We start from the raw sequence: 23,062 nt of genomic DNA on the forward strand, positions 1-23,062 counted from the left end.
CGACCATAGGTTTTAAGATGCCTTTTAAAATGTGGGCTAGTAAACTAGCAAGTTATGAAAATTTTAGAGCATGTGTTGTTCTGCTTATGCTCGTGTAAATCAAAGAAAGCTTGCACCAAGAGCTTTTAAAGGGGTGTTTATAGGCTATCTAGAAGGGTGAAAAGGTATAACATTTAGTGCACTTAGGGGTAGGAAAAACCGAACTGGAATCGAAAAAAATTTAGTTCGGGTCCCTTTTTTTCGGTTTCGGTTCGTTTTTTTAAACAAAAAATTCGGATTTATAAATACCGAACCGAGTGGTTCGGTTCGGTTCGATTTTTGGATAAAAAATTATAAAATCCAAACCGAACCAAATTTAAGGCATTTTCGTAATTTCACTAGAACATATATATACACAAGTTAAACATTTGCAGTTTGCAACACACTCTCTCTCTCTCTCTCACTTTTAGTTGTAGCACAACCGCTTACCCACGACCCAAACCCTAACTCACATCTACCTTTGCCCGTTCTCCTTACTGCCAACCTTCCACTGCGTTTCATTCCTTACTCCGTCGCTAGTTAGCCAGTCAGGTAATGGGCTTGTTTTCATTCTTGACTAACTTGTTCAGTTTTTCTTTTTGTTTTTTGGAAATGGGTCTTTTTTTTTTAAATGGTTCTTTCGTATGCTCTTATTTCATGTTTGTTTAAGTTATTAATAGTATTTAGTTTTATTAGCTTTGTCTGGATATGAGTATGTTATTGTATTTTTTTAATTTTTCCGTTTGAATACTATGCTCCTAGCAGTGTTGGGTGAAGACAGAGAAAGTTCGAAATGTTGAAGATGGTGGAGGGATAATATCGTTTAGATCTTTTTTTTTTATAAAATTTTAGTATGGTCCAATATTTAAGATATGTTTGCATATAGGACTTCTATTATGATTTGATTTGTTTGCTTACTTTTCATAATAGTCATTGACCGAAGGTTAACAAGATAAAATATCATTTCAGTCCCTAATGTTTTGCTAATTTCTATTACGGCACAAATACTTATTTTATTTTAATTTCATTTTGGGCCAAAACTTTTGATATTAAAAATAGTAACTATAATTCTAAAAATTCTTCATTTTAGTCCAAAATTCTGGCCTTTTTTTGTTAAATACAAATTTGTAAATTATTTTATTTTTGTTTGATTATACATTGATTATAGTAGGCCTTGTGTGCAAGATAGAAGAAAATAACAATGTTGTAGAGGGATTTTTAAGGATGATTTTGATGAGGGTGTTGAGAATGAAAAAGGAGGCAGACGCTTAAGATAAGACGTTTGGCAATCATTTTCAAAGCTGCTTGGAGGAAACAAAGCGAAGTGTAACTATTGTGAGAAGGAGTATGTATGTGAAAGTATTAAAGGAACTTCCGGCTTACGAGCTTATTTGTTAAAAAGGTGTCCTGTGTATAAAAAAGTGAAGCCTAAAGAGGATGAAAATCAATGTGCTTTAGCTCGTAAAAATGGTGTTGGTAATGCTAAGCTTGTTTCTGTGGGTTTTAGTAAAGAAGTTTATAAGAAGGCACTTGTAAAGATGATTATTAAAGATGAGTTACCCTTTAAATTTATTGAGGCTGAGGGGTTTTTGCAGTTTATGGCTACTTGTTGCCCAAAGTTTGATGTGCCATGCAGAGGACAATTACAAGGGATATTCTTCAATTATATGAGAATGAGAAGAAGATGTTAAAAAATATGTTCACTATCAATCGTCAAAGGAGAGGCCATTGGGAAGCTCATTGAGAAATGTATGATTGATTGGGATATTAAAAATTTGTTCATGATTACCGTGGACAGTGCAAGTGCTAATGAAAAAGCAATCAATTATTTGAAGAAGAAGTTAGGAAATTGGAGTTAGGATTCATTGGTTTTAAATGGTTCGTATTTGCATGTGAGATGTTCATCATACATAATTAATTTGATTGTGAAGGATGGGTTGGATGTGGTGAAGACATCAATAAATAGTATTCGCAATCAGTGAGATACGTTAGATCTTCCCCATCAAGGTTGCAAAAATTCAAAGCTTGTGTTGATGCAGAAAAAATCTCATAGAATGTGTTTATGGTGTTAAATGTGCCGACTAGGTTGAAGTCAATATTCTTGATGTTGAGATCGGCGTTGAAATTTGAAAAAGCATTTGATAGATTAAAAGTGGAAGATGGGCACTATGTTAATTGGTTCGGAGCTGACAGAGAGGATGAGAACGAGAACGAAAAATACAGGGTGGGGCCACCGATGGAAGATGATTAGGAGAATGCAAGAAGGTTAATTAAATTTCTATCGTCTTTTATGATGTAACCTTGAAATTTAGTGGTTCTAAATTTGTGACCGCGAATAATTATTTGAATGAGATGTGGAAAGTTCAAGTTCGTTTGAAGTCACTTGATGATAGTGATGATATTTTGTTAAGCTACATGGTCAAACCTCTGATAAGAAAGTTTGTCAAATATTGGGGTGATAATTTGGAGAAGGTCAACATGTTGTTGATTTTAATAGCAGTACTTGATTCTCAATGTAAAATGGACTTTGTTATATGGTACTTTAGTAGTTTGTATGATACCAAGAAGGTTGAGGAGTTTTGTAATAGGCTTAAAGAGTTGTTGATGAAGCTTTATCAAAGTTACAATTTAGGCAATTCAAACAGTGTTGCTAAGACTAGTTGCATGGTTCAGACTAGTGGGATTAGTGAGTGTGCTGACTTTATTTCTCTTGATCCTTTTGCGCAATATAAAAAAATGAAAGCAAGTACACAAGATGGATACGGTGGGCAAAATGAGGTTGAAAGATACTTATTGGATAAAATAGAGATGATGAATGAAAACTTTGATATTTTGAAGTGGTGGAGTTTGAATTAGCATAGGTATCAAATTTTGTCTCAGATTGCCAAAGCTGTTTTGGGCAATTCCAGTTTCCACCGTTGCTTAGGAGTCGACATTTAGCACTGGGGGTCGCATTCTCGACCTATTTAGGAGTTCTTTGACTCCTAAAACAGTTGAGTGCTTGATTTGCACTCAAAATTGTCCTTGATCAACTCTTTTCGGAGATCCCATAATAGAGGCAACCAAGGAAGAAATTGAATTTTATGAACTTGTTGGAGCAGGTAATAACATGATTTTGTTGACTTTTGATAATTTATTTGTAATATTCAATATTATAAATAATGATTTTCAATTTATTTATTTCTTTGTAGAATTTGTAAGACCAATGCTAGCACAACAAGCACAAGCAACAAAGGACCAATTGGTGATTGAGTCATGTTTACTTCAATCATTTCAATAAAAGATATCATTTATATGAATTTGATATATTATTTTTATAGTTATATTTACGGTTATTTTACTCTTTTTTTTATTTGTGTATATTTAAGTTGGGAAATGTGGATGTTGAAAGTTATTAAAATTGGAAGAAGTTGGTGGGAAATGGGAGCAAAGTAATGGCATTTCTTATGGTTGATTTTTAATGTTTATGTTGTAATGGTTTCTTATGCTTATGGATATTGTCTTGGATATTGCCGGATGTTGTTGGGCATTTGACAGTCTTTTATTTTGTTTTGTGTCATTGTCGGAATTTTTTTTAATATCATGGACTTATGTTATGGATTATATTAAGTTAATTTGGTAATGTTGATGAATGATTTAGTGGTGGTAGTAGTATATTATGATATATTTTAATGATGTAGTAGTAATTAATAAAATTGTACATTAATTGATGAAATCATAGATTGTAAATGCTTTGAAAATATTATATAGTTATTGAAAATGAGGAAATTATTGTACATGGTTTGAAATAGAAAATGATCCAAAAAATCAAACCGTTAAGATGAACCGAAAAACCGATTGCTTAAATAAAACCATTAAGAAAACCGAAATCGATCTGAAACCAAAAATTTATCCTAAAACCGAATCGAACCGAACCGATGCCCACCCCTAGGTGCGCTAATCCAAATGTATAATCAGCAGGGATGTGATCTTTAATAAGAGTGAATTACTATACAAAAAGCAACCTACTAAAGTAACAATCCTTGGTAGATAGTCTATTGATAAATTAGAGTTTGAGGTGGAGTCATCTAATCTCAAGAACATTGAAGAAGCTGTAGATTCTAAAAATGTTGGTATTGATTGAAATAAAACTGAGGAAGCTCAACAAACAACTCAATCATAATAGTGTTTGCAAGAATAGAGTTACCAACTTACCAGAGATAGAGAAGAAAAAAAGCAAATAAACCCACGTAAAAGGTTTTAGTTATTGCATATGATGTTGATGATAAAGAAACTAACAGTTTTAAAAAGGCTACACAAAGTCCTTTTAAGAGTAAATGGTAGAAAGCAATAGATGAGGAAATTGCCTCTATATAAAAATGAAACCTGGGAACTGGTTAAGAAACCTGCAAACAGAAGGTTGGTTGGATGTAAATGGATCTTCAAGGTTAAAGAAGGCTTGACTAGACCTAAACCCAAAAGATTCAATGCAAGGCTTATAGCAAAAAGGTATATACAGAAGGAGGGGGTTGACTTTAAAGAAGTATTCTCTCCTATTGTCAGACATGCTTCAATAAGGGTGATTTTAGCCTTAACTATAGTTGAAGATATGAAGCTTGATATCAAGACTGTCTTTTTGTATGGTAGACTTCAAGAAGAAATACTTATATTCCAACATGAAGGGTATGAAAACTCTAAGAAGAAAGATCATGTTTAATTACTGAAGAAATCAATATATGGGTTAAACCAGTCCCTAAGGCAATGGTATCTAAAGTTAAAGTTTGATGATATTATAGTGTAAAATGGTTTCAAGAGGTGCAATTATAACTATTGTGTCTACTTTAAAGTAGTGAAAGATAATGTATATGTATATTTTATACTATATAGAGGTAATTGAAGATCTAAAGCTGCTGCTAAACTTAGAGTTTGACATGAAAGATTTGGGCTAAGCTAAGAAGATTTTAGGTGTGGAGATTAGAAAGACCAAAAAGAGTGGTTTGTTAGTTCTTTCACAAGAAAAAATATATGAGGAAAGTGTTAAATGTATATAAAATAATTGACTCCAAAGCAGTTCAAACACCTTTGGCTTCTCATATGAGGCTTTATAGTTCACAATGTCCTATAATATATAAAAAGAAGTGTGAAATGGTCTGAATCACTTATGCAAATGAAGTGGGGTGTTCGATGTATGTAATGGTCTTAACAAGGCTTGATATTGCATATGTTGTTAGTGTTGCTAGTAGGTATATGGCCTCAACTAGAAAGTAACATTAGAGAGTTGATAAATGGATTATAAGGTATCTAAATGTTACTTTAAACTGTGGACTAATGTATGGTAAAAGAAAAGGCAAAAACGAGGCTTATAGGGTTATGTAGACTCTGATTTTTACTGGTGATTTGGACAAAAGGAAATCATGCTCAATAAATGTGTGGTCAACTAAAAGGTTATACTTTAACATGTAGTTGCTCTCTCAACCACTGAAGCTGAGTATACAGCTATAACAGAAGCTGTAAAAGAGCTTTTATGGCTCAAAAAACTTATATCTGAATTGAGGGTAATACAAAAGACAATAACAGTATTCTGTGATAGGTATAGTGTTATTCATTTGTGCAAGAATTCAACATATCATGAGAAAATAAAGCATATAGATGTCAAGTTGCGCTTCATCAGAAATAAAGTTTTAAAGGGTGTTGTCAGAGTGGTGAAAATCTACAAAGATGAAAACCCAGCTGACACACTCACCAAAGTTGTTCCTGTTGCTAAGTTCAAGTTAAGCTTGGACCTAACTGGTTTAAGTAATTTCTAACAATTAGTTGATTTAGAGAAGGAGTATGAGTGAGGAGTATTGGTTTAAGATGGAGAATTGTGAAGCTATATGATGAATCAAACTCAGCAACAAGATACGACATTGTTTTAAACTTAATATTACAATTAGAAGTTCACAGGATAAACACATGATTAAAAGTTCACAAGATAAGAGCATGATCGTTTATGAACTATTAACATCAATACGACATGAACAAGTAGCCATTTTTTATAATTGCTTAAGTGTTGCACATGAGCTTAAGTGTTGCACGTGAGGAACACATGAGAAACTTTTAGTCAAGTTCGATAAAGCTGTTATCCATATATCGTAGAGCTGTGCAATCTAGATTCATTAAGTTATTACTGATGCAGTTATATAAGATGATCAACGAAGCAATATTGATTATCATTAGTTAGCAATATAGAGAGAGAGATATACGAGAAAGAGAGTTATAGCTTATTCTCGATAGTCTCTTGTAATTGCTATGCAAAGATTCTCCATTAATCATCAATAAAAACTCACAAGAATGCTTGTCAATGTAGGTTGTGCCCATCTTGGTACAACTAAACCACGTAAATCTCTTTATTTCTTCCATGTGCTTGTTTTGATTGTAGGTTTAGACTCTATTAATTTATTCTTTGAAGCTCTTTTATTGTTCTTGTTACTTCATTGACAATTTTTGGTTTCAATCTACAAGTTAAGCATCTTAACAAGACCTACTTAAGATCCAATGCAGTGCTTGAGTAGTAGGTCAAGAACACTACAACTCCCGCAATTCAATCATTAGATTATTGCTTGAGACATATCAATTTACCAGGTGATCATACTAAATAAATGAACAAAAAATATATATATGCACCATTTCTTTTTTTAAGATCTATTGCACTCTCATCTCTATGATCTGTTTATAGGCCAAAACTGATTAATAAGATGAACAAAATTACATGTATTAATACAGCTTATGAAGATCAAGATATATATATTTTGGTTGTAAAACATTGGTTTAGTCAAGATCTTTCTTTACTCTTGAGTATATTAACCTAAAAAAAGTAGTGGCGGTATTAGAGCATATCCATTATAAGAGTTGCATCCTTGCATGTAACATACATGCTTTTTCTAACTTCATACTCAAGATATTGAGAAAGCTCCCAAAGCACTTTCTGTAAAAATGCCTAATAGATACTTCTTCAAAAAGCAATCAAAGATCTTTTGACAACAAATAGTAACATTATGTATACTCCAGAATGAATAAACTATATACCAGGCATTAAAAACTTGGCAAAACTGCCAGTTTCCTACAATCATATAACACAAATATGTTCATGCACATAGGTCCTAAACAATCACACAAATAGATGTATGAATTAATAGTGGAAAAGAATGAAGAGAGAGGGCTGAAGCTATCATGTCAAAGAAGGTGATTCTATCTTCTGTTGTTAAGCTTTGAAGATGAAGAAATATTAAGAACACAATCCATATATATAGAATTACAGATAGATAACAAAGAATCGTTTCTCTAATAATCCTTGTGAGAGAAGACAAGCGAGAACTAGCTTACTAATTTAATAGGAAAAACAAAGTCAAAATGAAATCATGTCTTGTAGAAAGACACTTTTAGAAAACTATTTTTAATTTATAAGACTAAAATGATTTACGGTAATAGAATTATAAGTGATTTTATTTGTATATATATTTTTGTAAATAACATGATTAAAAATGCAGAGTGAAAGGGGTTGATAGAGACAAAATGAAGTTTGACTATTGCTCTAACTTTAAATATATTGTAATAAATAATTTTATTTTTTTAGGTACTTGAAGACCAGAATATGAAAGAAAATACTTTATAATATAAGAAATGTTTAAGAATTTTGATCTCCCAAGAATAAGAAACATCACTATATCAACTATGAAACTGTCAACACTGTATGTTTGTATCCTGATAATAGGATGGCAAGATACCTGCTTTTTTAACTTGTCCAATTATTAGATTGATGATTAAACTTTGAAGATAAAACCACAACACAATGTTGCATTTTTTTTTCATAGTATTTCAAATCAATTACCTGTTATGAGAGACAAACACTCAAAAGGGTCAAAGGGAAAATTGAAAAACTACAAGACTCGTATCATCTAACTTCACTACATTGAACTTAAATTATTACGTATAAGGGCGCCTGTAACATTCAAGAATGAAATAGGTGAATAGACATCTCTATACACTTAAAGAAGCTAAAAAGAAAACAAAATAAAGGAAACCTATGTAAGACAAAAAGTCCACGAAAAACTAACCAATCTATTCATGCAATGTTTCTTTTTTAGCAAACTTTCGCAGGCTAGTGAAGTTAGAGTTACCTGACTAATAAAGAATTCAGGCACTATCTTTATCATCTAAAGGCATGAGAAGAGGATTGGCTGGTGAATCATTCTCTTTTTCAATTACTTCTTCAGCATATGTGTCCTTGCTCCCAACTTTCAAATTTCTTGCTTGAACTTTGCCAACTTCAGAGTCTACATCTAAGCCATAATCAAGCTTCTCAGTTGCAATTACATCCTGGTTCATGTCTATTATTTGTTCTTAAGGAACACTTTACATCAACCTTCTTCCTCTCACTTGCCATTTTCAGTTTGCATTTTGCTGGAGGATGTTAGACTAATGAAAACTTATTTTAGGCGCAAATAAAAAGGCAGGGGTAGTTTTAGCAATTTTACTTATTCACTAATTAAGGCTCATGTATAAATAAGATGTTAAGAATTCATTTATGGTTTATGCTGAGTTTTGTAAATATTACGAGTTATTAAGAGTTTTGAGAGAGACTGACCTGCCTCTCGAACTGTAGGTCAGGATTTTCTTTTTTTATTCAATTGATAAAAATCAGTCCTAATTTAACCCTAAGCCTTATTGATAACTCTATGAAATGAGAGTTATCATGGCACTTTTAAACTTATATCATGATTACTTAGAGAGTAAAAGGCATGTTTTCATTGCATTTTAGTTATATTTTGCATAAACATCTATTTTAGTTTATCTTTAATCAATTTTTGTTTGATTTAGAATAATTTGTGTGCTTAAATCTCATGCATAATTGTAGGTGCAGCAAGAGGAAATTTTAGAGAGGATAGCCAACAATAACTATCAGTGGCCATCAACCAGACAAATTGGAGCAAGAGGAGCTATAGGAGTTCATAACGCAGATGCCTTGACAGCATTGTCAGCCCAAGTAACCTCATTAACAAATATGGTAAAAGCTATGACCATTGCTCCACCAACTGTCAACCAAGTTGCTGAAGTATCCTATGTTTACTGTGGAGAGAAGCATCTATATGATAATTATCCTGGGAATCCAACTTCAGTCAATTATGTGGGCAATTTCAATAGACAAAATCAAAGCAATTCATATTCAAACACCTATAACCTTAGATGGAGACAACACCCAAACTTTTCATGGAGTAATTAGAATCAGCATGCTGCACCCAATGGACATAACAAACCTGTTTAACCACTTAGATTTTATCAGTAAAATCTAGGGCAAAGAAGCATTAACAATGATAAACTCAGCTCCCTTGAATTTTTTATTAAGGATTATATTGTGAAGAATGAAGTGGTTGTCCAAAGTTATGTTGTATCTTTGAGAAACTTAAAAAATCAAATTGGACAGCTTGTTATAGCATTAAGTAACAGACCTCAAGGCAATTTGCCTAGCAATACAGAAGATTCAAAAAGAGAATGAAAAATGCACTGTGAAGTTATTAACTTAAGATCTGGAAAGGATGTTTATAGTCCAGTTGGTGTACCAAAAAAAAAGTTGAGCCTACTTTAATCCAGAGAGAAACTCAAATTGAAGAATAGTCACAATCCTCCATTTCACAGCACACTAGTGAGAACAACCAAGCTATAACATCTGTAGAAAATGATGATCCAACACCTATTGATAATGATGCTGCAGTACCAACCCAGAACATGGCAAAAAAGAAGCTGTTTGCACAACCTTTCCTCAAAGGTTCCAGAGACAAAAATAAGATAAGTAGTTCAGCAAAATCTTGGGAGTGCTGAAAAAACTACATATCAATATCCCTTTTGTGGAAGCTCTAGAGCAAATACCAAATTAGTCTTGGAGCATTTGACCAAAAAAAAAAAGACTTCGAGAATTTAAAATAGTTGCTCTAACATAAGAGTGCATCTGCATGCTTCATAGTAAGATACCACAAAAGATAAAAGATCTAGGAAACTTCACAATCTCATGCTCCTTAGGCACTAAATATAGTGGCAAAACACTCTATGATATTGGGGCTAGCATCAATATCGTGCCTTTATCAGTGTTTAAGCAATTGGAAATTAGTGAATGTAGATCAACAACAGGGACTTTACAACTTGCTTACAGATCTCATGCTTATTCAGAAGGGAAGATTGAAGATGTGCTGGTGATGGTGGATAAAATTATTTTTCCAGTGGATTTCATAGTATTAGACTTTGAGGCAGACAAAAAAGTACCAATCATTCTAGGAAGACCTTTCTTAGCCACGACTCTAATAGATGTGCAAAACGGAGAGTTGACTATGCAGGTAAATGACCAGCAAGTCATATTTAATGTGCTGGATGCTATGATGAATCCTGATAAGGTTAAAGATTGTAATTTTATCAGTGTTGTGGACTTTACCGGGACAGAGAGGTTAAACAATTGCTGTAGTAAGGAGGAAATCAATGTTGTAACATTTGAAGAACTTGATGATGAAGATTGTGAAGCAGCTCACATAGCATGATCAGGAAAGAAGCAACTCGTGAGATATGACAAACATTTTGAATATTTAGACCTTTCAAACAAGTCAAGAGAAAAGTTTGGTGGTTGTATTGGGGAGATACAAAAATGCTATTGGATGAGGGATCCAACATGAGAAATCAAAGATGGTCAAGTTGAAGGACCTAAAATCAAGTTCTAATTAAGAGGCAACCCAATGATTAGGGAGTTATTTCAATTTTTTTCATTCAATCTAGTTTTGCATGATTTTCTTCACGATTTTTTTCATTTTGTATTGATTATTTATTTATTTTCTTTATTTTATCTTATTGCAACACATACAAAAAAAGGCCTAAGAAACTGACATGAATTGTTGCAGCATTACATAAAATATGAGAGTTGGACAGTGGTTCTCATACATTAGGGCAATTTATCAATGTTGCTGTAGCATCAAAATTCATTACTGCAGTAGTAACTTTTATCGTTACATAGACAGAACCGAGGAAATTCCTTTTACCGTTGGGAGTAATTATGCCAGCTGGCGTCAACGAATCAGGGTTATAGATAAGTACCAAATGTTGTGTAAATTTTAATGTACTTGCAAGCGCACGAATCTATTGTAGTATAGACTAATGATGACGAGTGTCGATCCCACGAGGAGATGGATTTTAATTATATATAGAATTAATTTTGTAAATGGGTAGTTGAATTTATGGTGGAAATGATTTGGAATATGCTAATAATTAAATTAAAATGGCGAGAATAAATTCTAAAATTGAAATTGAAATGGCGAGAATAAATTCTAAAATTGGTATTGAAATGGCGAGAATAAATTGACGAGAATTATATTGAAATGACGTACTTGGGTATCTGGATTCGTATCAACATGCATCATGGACTAAATAATCCGTATTAATACCAATTAAATCATGAGGGGGGAATCCATACCTCATGAACCACGCTCTAATCAATATGGTGCTAAGGGCTTATCGTGCCAAATAATAATAACCTTGTACTAGAGGGCCGGTGAAACCAAGGCGGTACTAGACAAGATTAGTATTATTTGTCGACGAGAAGTCAAAACATCCACAAAAACTAGAGGGGAAGAGAAAATAAATTTACCAAATTAAGCCCATGACACATGTTGAGACTTCACCTTCAACCCAAGCTTGAAAGAAAATTAGCCACTCATAATTGAACTAGGGGCAAAATGGGAATTTATTAAAATATGAAGAAAATACAAGATGGAGAGGGAATTACAGAAAATAGAGTCCAAAAATGGATTCAGAGATATCAAATTAGGGGGGAGAGGCCCCCTTTTTAGAGATACATGGAGTAAATCATGGCCATCGGATTAAAAACAGTTTGGACGCTCAGGATTGCGCTACGTCATCAGTCAACAGTCCACGGTTTGACCACGCGGATGAACAGTAACACGGTTTGACCCGACTTTGAACAGTAATGTGGTTTGACCCGGATGAACAGTAACGCGGTTTGGTTGAAAATAATCTTGTGTGATGCATGCATCGTATGTGAGATTTTTCGTCCACTGATATGCTGCCACGTCACCATCAACAGTATATAAGAATTTTAGTCCAACAGGATCGTGACACCTCATCAGTCAATGCCACGTCATCGGTCCGTCTATGTGAACAGTAACGTATACAGTACCGTACACGTGAATAGTACCGTACATGTGAACAGTGCCATTTTTCCTTTTATGCTCCTCCTAAGGTTTTCGACCGTCCTGAGTTCAAAAGTGATGTCCGTTTTGCCATCTGATTTCTCGTTTATTGTGAAATGACTATAATGCCCCTAAAATACATAAAATACTTAATTAAAATAAAACACATGTAATTAAATCACAAGTAGGTTAAATACATAAAAGTAAGGGTTGTTAGTAAGACTTGAAATGTAAAATGACGGTTTTCTCCTCTATAAATATGCATTTTCTAACACTCAACACACCCCCCAACCAGCTTATTGCTAGTCCCTAGCAAATGAAGCGAAAATAAAATTCAAATTCAAAATGATTTTTTTTTTAAATTTAGAAACACTCGTGTTTATTCAATCAGATTAATGATAGCAATCAAATAAAAATATAAGCATTATCTCCAGTCTAAAGTAACATCACACCCACATCAACCATCCACATGAATCAGCCCAGTAGACTTTGTTATAGCTACTTTCAAGAATGACATGTCAAACCCCAAAATCTCACTGGAAGTAGTGACACTCTCACAAAGAAATTAAACCCAATAAATATAGTCACTCCAATGAATGGTAATTGAGAGAAAATAATGAAGAAGTGATATCACATGCTCTCACCAAGATGAAATAAATATGCCCTCAGCTTAAAAATAATACGATCTCAAGTCAAATAAAAATTGTTAGTCAACCCAATTTATTTATTTATTTTTTTTATATGCACCACTCCATCTTTTTAGGCCATATAACTAGCTTCTACTTCAGATTATAGTTCCCTAAAATCAAGAAGGACTTTTATTAGGATGTAACGTAGGCTAGGGACATGGTTAACAAAGAAAGGAAATAAGGAAAACAAAGTGTATGTTTGAGAAAAATGCAGAGAATTTTTTTTTTTTTGAAAGTTGCAAGGTGGATTTCACCTATTATTGTTATTTTTATTCTTTTGAAACAACAACTTTTGTTTTGTTGTTTTTTTTTTTACTTTTTTTTTTTGTATAACTTCACTGAACAACATAATTATTTACATTTTCTCAAACATAAATAGGTGATGGAACTTATAAGATATCGAGTAATACTCCAAATCGGAGTGGGTCAAGATGATAAGTTGACAAAGAAAATGTTTTTTTTTTTAAGGCTCAAAAGGGTTAACTATGGATATTTAATAAAAGGGATGGCTAGAAAGGCTCAAACGGATCAAAGATGGTATTTCCATCGTCTTTTAGGGCTCTAAATAACCTTCCATATCTACTAGTTAGATGGGCTTCCAAATATAGCAACACACTTTTTTTTCTTTTTTTTTTATTAAGGGTTAACGCAAAAGAAATCTAGAGATCGTGTATACAATAATAAACTGTTAAGCTATATAAAGAATGGGCAAAAGGGTTACTCTCCAAGAAAAATGATAGGCTCAAAAACTCACTTGGTATTTATTATGACATGTTCATTCCTTCAAGCAACTCATATATGTCTCCGACATCAACATGTAGAGTAGCAAACATAATGTAACATCACTTAAGACCAAAGATAATACAAATACTAAAATTTAAAATTAATCATGTCACCCAATGTTAAAATAAATCACACAATTTTTTTTTTTAAACAACATTCTACCCCCCAACTTATTCTAAACATGAAAGGAAAATATGCATGCAGAAATGAGAAAATGATGCATAAAAACTAATTAGAAAAGTTACACGTAAAATGATAGAAAACGAAAATGATTTTTTATTTTTTTTAAAGAAGATGCGTTTCTAGAGGAACTACACTCCATATTCAGCCATCTTCGACTCAAAAGTTGGAAAATGTATATTTATAGAGGAGAAATTAAAAAGAAGAAAAATAAACATAAACACATAATAAAGAAAAAGAAAATGTCTGAATTTTTTTTAAAGTTTTTTTTTTAATTTTTTTTAAACGATGAAGATGCGTTTCTAGAGTCACTACACTCCATATTCAGCCATCTTCAACACAAAAAGTTAGCAACAGTTAGTTTCTACAACAAAAAATTAGTAAAAACTTAACCAAAATTCCACAATTGTCGACTATTCCCTCCCCCCAACCAGAACGAAACATTATCCTCAATGTTTGAAATGAAAGAAGTAGAGTTTAGAAGACATCACCTGGGTGGTGCAACACAGAAAAAAATATTTACAGGCGGAGAGTTAAATCTAATTTGTACTTCTTACTGCTGCTACTGTTACCATCATTATTTGGACGCTCCAACACAAAGGTCCAGGGGTCTGGCTCCGGTCTATAAGCTTGTAACAGATCAAGTAGCTCATTAGCAGTGTGAGCACAAATAAAAAGTTTTTTCATATTAGAATGAATGAAATAGTTTTTTATTACATGGTTAAAAAATGCGATAAAGCCATCATAAAAGTTATTGACATTTAACAAACCAATGGGTTTTTGGTGGATGTGTAGATGGGCCCAAGATGCTAGCGTGATAAGTGCCTCTAGTGTTGCAAAATCTCCTGGAAGGAAAATAAAAGCATCAGCATGATTAAGCATTTCAGTTATTCTTTCTTACATACCTGAGACGACTAACTCTTCTCCAGTTGATGAGTCAGACGAACTGCCCAATGGTTTTAAGACTCTTGGGATGATGTCTAACACTTGACTTCCTCTGATAAAAGCTGCTTCTGAGACCATTTTTGATAACCCTCGATTACCTCCTCCATACACCAAGTGTAATTTTCTCGCTGCTATGCTTCGACCAAGATCTATGGCTGCCTCAACGAACTCTTTATGTTTGCCATATGTAAATCCAGAAAGCACACAAATATTCTTGAATTGTCTATTGGGAGTAGCTGACATTGTGATACTTCTCAAAAATAATTTGTGAGTGCTTGACAAAAAAGAAATCACATTTAAGAGTCTTGGTGATAGTGGGTCATGGTTGTGTATGAGGTAATATGTCAGTGTCAAATAACGCGTAAAGCACGTGGCTCGCTAGTAAAAAAGAAAACAGTAAAAAGGAAAAAGCAAACAGTAATAAGGAAAAAGCAAACAGTAATAAAATTATTAAAGACAATAATGCGCACAATAAAACAATAGTGAAATAAAATAACAGTAAAGTAAAAGGATATTTACAGGTAGTTGCGACTGTGGCTTACATCTTCCTCTGGTTTTACGTCTAGAAACGGCTTGAACGCCCTCTATGGGTCGAGGATAGGCTTCCCATCCAGTTTTCTTATAAACTGGCAAACAAGGTCGTTTATAGTCAGATTCCCGAGACTATATCGTGCATGCTCTTTCTGGAATAATGGCCATAATTGGAGAATCGCTCCTTGCACGTATCCACTGGGACGCGTTTTAAGAGACAAAAGGATATCATCCAATGACTCCTTATTCAAGCCATCCCTAATGAATTGAATCTTATCTTCCCTGTTATCAGACATCATTCCTAAAGAACATGAGTTTTTATTGCAACTCATTCTGGCACACTTATGACAAGCAACAGAAATTCTTCGAGCTCGTCGTTTTCTTGCATAATTTCCTTTACCACAACCAGGCATGTATGCAATAAATTTTGGAGGTAACTCACCTGCCGATCGTACTTTCACCTCAATTAACCAATGAATATCAGCAGGTATGTTATTCCTTATGAGCAATCGCATGCGTTCGGACCGAACTTTATAGATCGTAAGGAGGGCATTCTGAGGAAGTGAAGGGAATCGCTTGTGAAGCTTTGCTAGAATCTCGTTTCTGTCCATACCTTCGCCTCAGAATATCAGTTATTATGGGAAATTGAAGTAACCAACTTGATTGTCACAGAGTACCGTTATCCGCCACTTCACTGGGGTAACAAACTAAAGCACACAAACAGAAAAACAAATTAAAACACATAAAGAAAATTAAAATCGTCCTCTTATTGAATTTACCTCAAGCTCCAACTAGATGTCGTAAACACTTCTCTCAATGTCTCTGAGTTGGCTTTCTAAACCCTCAACATGTTAGCCTATATGGCTATAAATATTGATTTTGATGATAACAAACCACATGTATTTTAAAAGCTTTGATAATGTTTTTAAAGTTTCGGATTTGGACTTATTTGAAATTATTTAAATATTTTTGGGGTCATTATATAATTTCACAAAGTTTGGGCAAAGTCATAATTTCAAAAAGTTTTGGGATTAATGAAGCTTTACTTAAAAATTCTGAAATTGGACCTATTTGCAAAGTTTCATAACGTTTTGGGTCATACTACAGTTTTTATAAAGTTTTGGGGTTTAAATGATAATATGGGAAAAAATTTACTGTAGCAGGTTACTGTAGCAAGCGGCTTACCGGATACTGATAAACGGCAAACCGAATTTGGGCAGCAAGCATCCAGAACGAAAACGGCTTACCGGATTCCGAATCCGGCAAGCCGGTTATGCAAAATTTTGAATTTTGCCTTAACGGTAACATAAATCCGGCTTACCGGATTCCATTAAACGGCAAACCGGATAGCCCAGAATGTGAATAACGGCTAGTTTTCGAGCTCAAGCTATAAGAACTCAAATCCAACTCATTTTGAAGCTCTCCAACACTCTCCAACAAGCAAAAACAAAAGGCGCACATGATATCTTGAGCTTACAACTTGCAAAACACAAAACATTGAATCATTCATTGTTCTTCATCTTTGAATATCTACTCATTGAGTGAGTTTGATTGTAACTTTCATTTCTTCATTTCATTTGTAAGAGTTTGAGTGTGTGAGACACTTGAGTGAAGAGATTGGGAGATAATCTCTTTGTTGTAAAGGTTTATTGACACCTCGAAGTCAATTGTAATTGTTGAAGCCTTGGAAAGGCTTGGATAGTGAAATCCTCAAGCCTGGTGTGCTTGGAGGCGTGGACGTAGGCGGGGATAGCCGAACCACGTAAAAATCATTGTGTTCGTTTTTCTCTTCCCTTACTCTTTTAATTATTGTGCCTTTATTAAACTTATTGCTTTCAATTTCTATTAAGACATTAGATTGCTTGTTGTGTGGATTTGCTAGGATAATTTTTAAATTTCCAATTCACCCCCCCTCTTGGGTTGCACACTTATATTTCACAACATAGGCTACTAACTCTGGTGGCTGTAGAGCCCAAATGCGATATGTTTTACAAAATTGAATCTGCCGTTTGAGATGAGTTTTGACACGTTGAAGTGGTTTAAGAATGTTCAATAGGAACGGTCTAAGTAAGGTACTCATGATTAAAAATGATAAAAGAAAACTGAATAGTTAAACAAACACACTTATGCAAAAATAATTTCAATTAGCAGAAGAATAATATAAAGAAAGAAAAAAAAATCAAATCAACGAAAAGAAAGAAGAAAAAAAAAATCAATTCAAATTTGGTGGGTCACTCAAATTTATTTCGATGTCTTCTCTATGTGGTTGGTACTCTAGATATGGCTTTAATCTTTGACCATTAACTTTAAACGTGACACCGTTCTTTGGGTCCTTAATTTCAATTGCCCCATGTGAAAAAACAGTATGAACAATAAATGGGCCAGACCAACGAGAGCGTAACTTACCTGGGAATAGGTGCAAGCGAGAATTGAATAAAAGCACTTTCTGACCTGGAGTGAAAGATTTTCTCATAATTTGCTTGTCATGGAAGACTTTCATTCGTTGCTTGTAAATCTTGGCATTTTCGTATGCGTTATTGCGAATTTCTTCAAGTTCTACCAGTTGTAATCTTCTTTCTGAGCTGGCTTGCTGCATGTCAAAATTGAATTTCTTGATGGCCCAATATGCACGATGCTCGAGTTCCACAGGTAGGTGGCAAGCTTTTCCATACACTAGCCTGTAGGGTGACATCCCAATCGGGGTCTTGAAAGCCGTTCTATATGCCCATAAGGCATCATCAAGTCTTAATGACCAATCTTTTCTGTCTGGCCTCACCGTTTTTTCTAATATGTGCTTTATTTCTCGATTGAATATCTCAACTTGGCCACTGGTTTGCGGATGATACGGAGTTGCCACTTTGTGTGTGATTGAATACTTTGTCAAAAGAGCTTTGAATGCTTTGTTACAAAAGTGGGCACCACCATCACTGATTATCGCTCGAGGGAATCCAAAGCGTGAAACAATATTGCTTTTCAAAAATCCTATCACCACTTTGTGATCATTAGTTCTGCATGGAATTGCTTCTACCCATCTGGATACGTAGTCAACTGCAACCAATATGTATTGATGGCCAAAAGAAGGGGGAAATGGTCCCATGAAGTCGATACCCCATACGTCAAAAATCTCAACCACTAAAATTGGATTTAGTGGCATCATATTCGTTCGCGTAATGCTTCCCATTCGTTGACACCTATCACATGAAGAACAGAAAGTGTAAGCGTCTCGAAATATAGTTGGCCAATAGAAACCACATTGTAAAACTTTAGTCGCTGTTTTTTTAGCACTAAAATGTCCTCCACAAACTTGTTCATGGCAGAATGAAAGGATATTTTGAATTTCACTTTCTGGGACACATCGTCTAACAATTTGGTCTGCACAATACTTGAACAAATACGGGTCATCCCAAAAGAAATTCTTTATTTCTGCAAAGAATTTAGCCTTGTCTTGCTTGGTCCAATACTCTGGAAGTTTACATGTAACAAGATAATTAACTATATCAGCATACCAAGGTAATACTTCCACATTCATTAATTGTTCATCTGGAAATGACTCATTCAATGGTAATGATTCTGTAATTGTGTCAAAATGGAGACGAGAGAGTTGGTCCGCCACAACATTCTCTGTGTCTTTCTTATCTTTGAATTCCAAGTCAAACTCCTGCAAAAGTAACACCCAACGAATTAGTCTGGCTTTTGCATCTTTCTTTGTGAGAAGATATTTAAGAGCAGCATGATCCGTGAATATAATTATTTTACAACCAATGAGATATGATCGAAATTTTTCCAATGCAAACACTACTGCTAGCATTTCTTTTTCAGTAGTTGAATAGTTCAACTGTGCATCATTCAATGTCATACTAGCATAATAAATAACATGGGGAATTCGATCAACTCTTTGTCCTAATACTGCTCCTACTGCACAATCAGATGCATCACACATGAGTTCAAATGTTAAGCTCCAGTTCGGGGCCTGAATGATGGGTGATGATGTCAACAACTGTTTTAATTTTTCAAACGCCATAAGACATGAATCATTAAAGATAAAAGGTACATCCTTAGCAAGTAAATTGCATAAGGGTCTAGAAACTTTGCTAAAATCTTTAATGAAACGTCTATAGAAACCAGCATGCCCAAGGAAAGATCTTACTTCTCTGACTGTTTTGGGTGGAGGAAGATTAGAAATGAGATCCACCTTGGCTTTGTCAACCTCAATACCTTTGCTCGAAATGATGTGACCGAGAACAATACCTTGTTTTACCATAAAATGGCATTTTTCCCAATTTAAGATCAAGTTCTTCTCAATACATCTCTGCAGAACTAGTGTTAGATGATGTAAACATTGATCAAACGAGTCACCAAAGACAGAAAAATCATCCATAAAGACTTCAAGGAATCGTTCAACCATATCAGAAAAAATGCTCAACATGCATCGTTGAAATGTGGCAGGTGCATTGCATAATCCAAATGGCATTCTCCTATATGCAAAAGTGCCAAAAGGGCAAGTGAAAGCGGTTTTCTCTTGATCTTTTGGTGCTATGGGAATCTGATTATATCCTAAGTAGCCATCTAGAAAGCAATAAAATTCATGGCCTGCTAATCTATCAAGCATTTGATCAATAAATGGTAAAGGAAAATGGTCTTTACGTGTGACAGAATTCAATTTTCTATAATCAATGCATACACGCCATCATGTAGTCACTCTAGTGGGTATCAATTCATTATCAGCATTGGTAACTACTGTGACTCCTGACTTTTTAGGGACAACTTGTACATGACTGACCCATGAACTATCAGAAATTGGGTAAATGATACCAGCATCTAATAGCTTAAGGACTTATGTTCTAACAACTTCTTTCATATTAGGATTTAATCGACGTTGCATTTCCCTAGTAGATTTAGCATTTTTATCAAGGTGAATGTAATGTATGCAGTCTACTGGGTTTATACATTTTATGTCTACTATGGTCCATCCTAATGCCCCTTTGTGCTTTTTCAAAACATCCAACAACTTACCTTTTTGTTCGTCATTTAGGGATGATGAGATGATTACCGGCAGAATACTTTCTTCTCCCAAAAATGCATGTTCCAGAGTGTTGGGCAATGGTTTGAGCTCGAGTTTCGGTGGTGATTCTGATGATGGAATGAGTTGCTTCTCTGATGGTGCTAGTTGCTCAACTCTTGACTTCCATTTATTAGTGTCTAAGGATGGTGCGGAGTCAAGTAGGGCGTTGACCTCATCGACTGATCTGTCAATATCAAAATCCAAACCAAAGTGAGTTAAACATGTTTGTAAAGGATCATCACTAAGGTTTGAAACAAAAGTATCATCAACTAATGCTTCAATTAAATCCACATCAACAATTCCATCATCTGCACTGTGAGGTTGTTTGGCAATGTTGAAAATGTTTAGCTCCATAGTCATGTTGCCGAAGGACAACTGCATATTTCCAGTCCTGCATTGAATGTGAGCATCCACAGTTGCCAAGAAAGGTCGGCCTAGAATAATGGGGATGTGCTTCCTTGAATCCTGTATTGGTTGAGTGTCAATTACAATGAAATCAACAGGAAAATAAAACTTGTCTACCTGGATAAGCACGTCCTCCACAATACCACGAGGTATTTTCGTGGACCGATCTGCGAGTTGTAACACCACTGGAGTTGGGTGTAATTCTCCAAGTCCAAGTTTCACAAACACTGAATAAGGCAACAAATTTACACTAGCTCCTAAATCCAACAAAGCATTCTCAATTTTGTGGTTCCCTATACTACATGAGATAGTGGGGGAGCCTGGGTCTTTGCATTTTAAAGGAATTTTATGTTGGAGTATAGAACTAACGTTTTCTGTTAAAAATGCCTTCTTTTGAACATGCATATTTCTCTTTTTAGTACAAAGGTCTTTAAGAAACTTCGCATAAGATGAAACTTGTTTAATAGCATCAAGCAAAGGGATGTTAACACTTACCTGTTTGAAGATTTCAAGAATCTCACCTGTGGATTTTTCCTTCTTGCTTTTAGCTAACCGCTGAGGAAATGGAGCTTTCGGAACATATTCTCGTGGGTTGGTTTCTTCTTTCTCCTCCGGTGATGAGTCCTCAACACTCACAGGAACAATTTGATTTTCTTTTGTCACTAGCATCTCCACTTTGTTGTCGACTTCTTTTCCTTTTCGCAAGGTCATTACTGCTTTGACCTCTCCATGCTGTTGTGGTGAACTGGTACTTGCTTCATGTACTCCTTTAGGATTAGGCACTGATTGACTTGGAAACTTACCTTTCTCAATAGTCATTGCCAAGGTCTGAACTGAAGAAGCAAGCTGTCCCACCATCTTCTCAAGGCTTGAAACTGATTGAGCTTGTGAATTGAAGCATGCTCTCAACTCATTTCGTAGTCCATCAATGGTGCGGTTTTGTTGCTCAATCGTTGGAGTGAGTAACATTCTTGAAATTTTGGAATGCATCCTCCCATGGTCTGGGTTGGGAGTAGTTCTGGTTCTGATTGTATGGTCTAAATGGGGGCTGAGAGGCTTGAGAAATTTGAGGAATTGGTTGCATTGGTGGAGCTGGAGCTGCTGGTCCATTCTATTGGAGTCCTTGAGACCATGAAAAATTGGGGTGATCTCTCCATCCAGGGTTATATGTGTTGGAGTATGGGTTGTAATTTGATGGCTTTCTCATTACACCTATGGCATTGGCTTGATCTGAGTATGAGTCATGGTCATGTGGTTCTATTGATTTAGCAGTCGATAACGATGCTATTTGTCGAGCAAGACCTTCAACCATCTCCTTGACTTCTTTGATTCTCGAAGTTGACTCGCCAATGTGAACCTCATTTACTCCCTTAATTCTTCTAGTAGTCCTGAGTGATCGACTCCGTTGTTTGGAATTATCTGCATGTTGCTGGAAAAATTCCCAAATCTCTGATGCACTTTTTGACATTAGCTCTCCTCCACTCGTTGCCATTAGCCATTCTTGCACATTCGGCAATAATCCCTCCAAAAAGTATTGGCATTGGTGCCATTTCTCATACCCATGATGTTGACACTTCAAGAGTAGCCCATTGAATCGCTCCCATGTTTCGAAAAATTGCTCGTCCTCTCTCTGTGTAAACTCTGAAATTTCCCTGCGAATAGCATTGGTTTTATGCACTGGGAAATATTTATTCAAAAATTTAGTTATCATTTGTTCCTATGATGCAATGCTATTGGCAGGCAATGTATTAAGCCATGAACGAGCTCTATCCTTTAAAGAAAATGGGAATAATCTGAGTTTAACATCATCGTCTGAAAAATTTTCATATTTAAAAGTTTGACAAATGGCATGAAAATCATTCAGATGATTATATGGGTCCTCATTTTCTAGGCCATAAAATGTGGGGAGACAATTTAGCACACTAGGTTTTAATTCAAAGCTCCTAGCAGCTACATTTGGGTATCTTATACATGATGTGCTCAAATTTGCTAAAGGACTGAAATAATCTTTAAATGGCCTCTCCTGTGGTTGCAAATCCATTTTATTTTTTACTTGTTTGTGTGTGCGAAGTGTTTTTTCTAATTCAAAGTCTATAGGTTCAAGATTAGGAAATAATGACCTACGACCATGCATGCAAAACAAATAAAACAAAAATAAAGATGAGAACAAAACAAATAAAAATAAAGAAGAAAGAGAAATTACGATACTAACCTTATTGCGCTGTTACAACCTTTCTATAAAAACG

The 23,062-nt window shown here is 34.7% G+C and overlaps 1 protein-coding gene and 1 non-coding gene across 2 annotated transcripts in view; one reads left to right on the forward strand and one right to left on the reverse strand.

Annotated features, from left to right (window-relative positions):
- Positions 1-7,771, reverse strand: part of LOC102625085 (mitochondrial import inner membrane translocase subunit PAM16 like 2) — a 73,693-nt gene extending 65,922 nt beyond the window's left edge. The window contains exon 1 of the mRNA XM_052440011.1: positions 7,762-7,771. The gene's annotated coding sequence lies outside the window, so the exon portion shown is untranslated. The remainder of the gene's footprint in view (positions 1-7,761) is intronic.
- Positions 7,772-22,372: 14,601 nt separating this feature from the next.
- LOC127902016 (small nucleolar RNA R71) lies at positions 22,373-22,476 on the forward strand. Its single transcript, XR_008054421.1, has one exon. It is a non-coding gene; the product is annotated as a small nucleolar RNA R71 (small nucleolar RNA).
- The last annotated feature ends 586 nt before the right edge of the window (positions 22,477-23,062 follow it).

The sequence above is a fragment of the Citrus sinensis genome, chromosome 4 (assembly GCF_022201045.2).
Source record: "Citrus sinensis cultivar Valencia sweet orange chromosome 4, DVS_A1.0, whole genome shotgun sequence".
Taxonomy (NCBI): domain Eukaryota; kingdom Viridiplantae; phylum Streptophyta; class Magnoliopsida; order Sapindales; family Rutaceae; genus Citrus; species Citrus sinensis.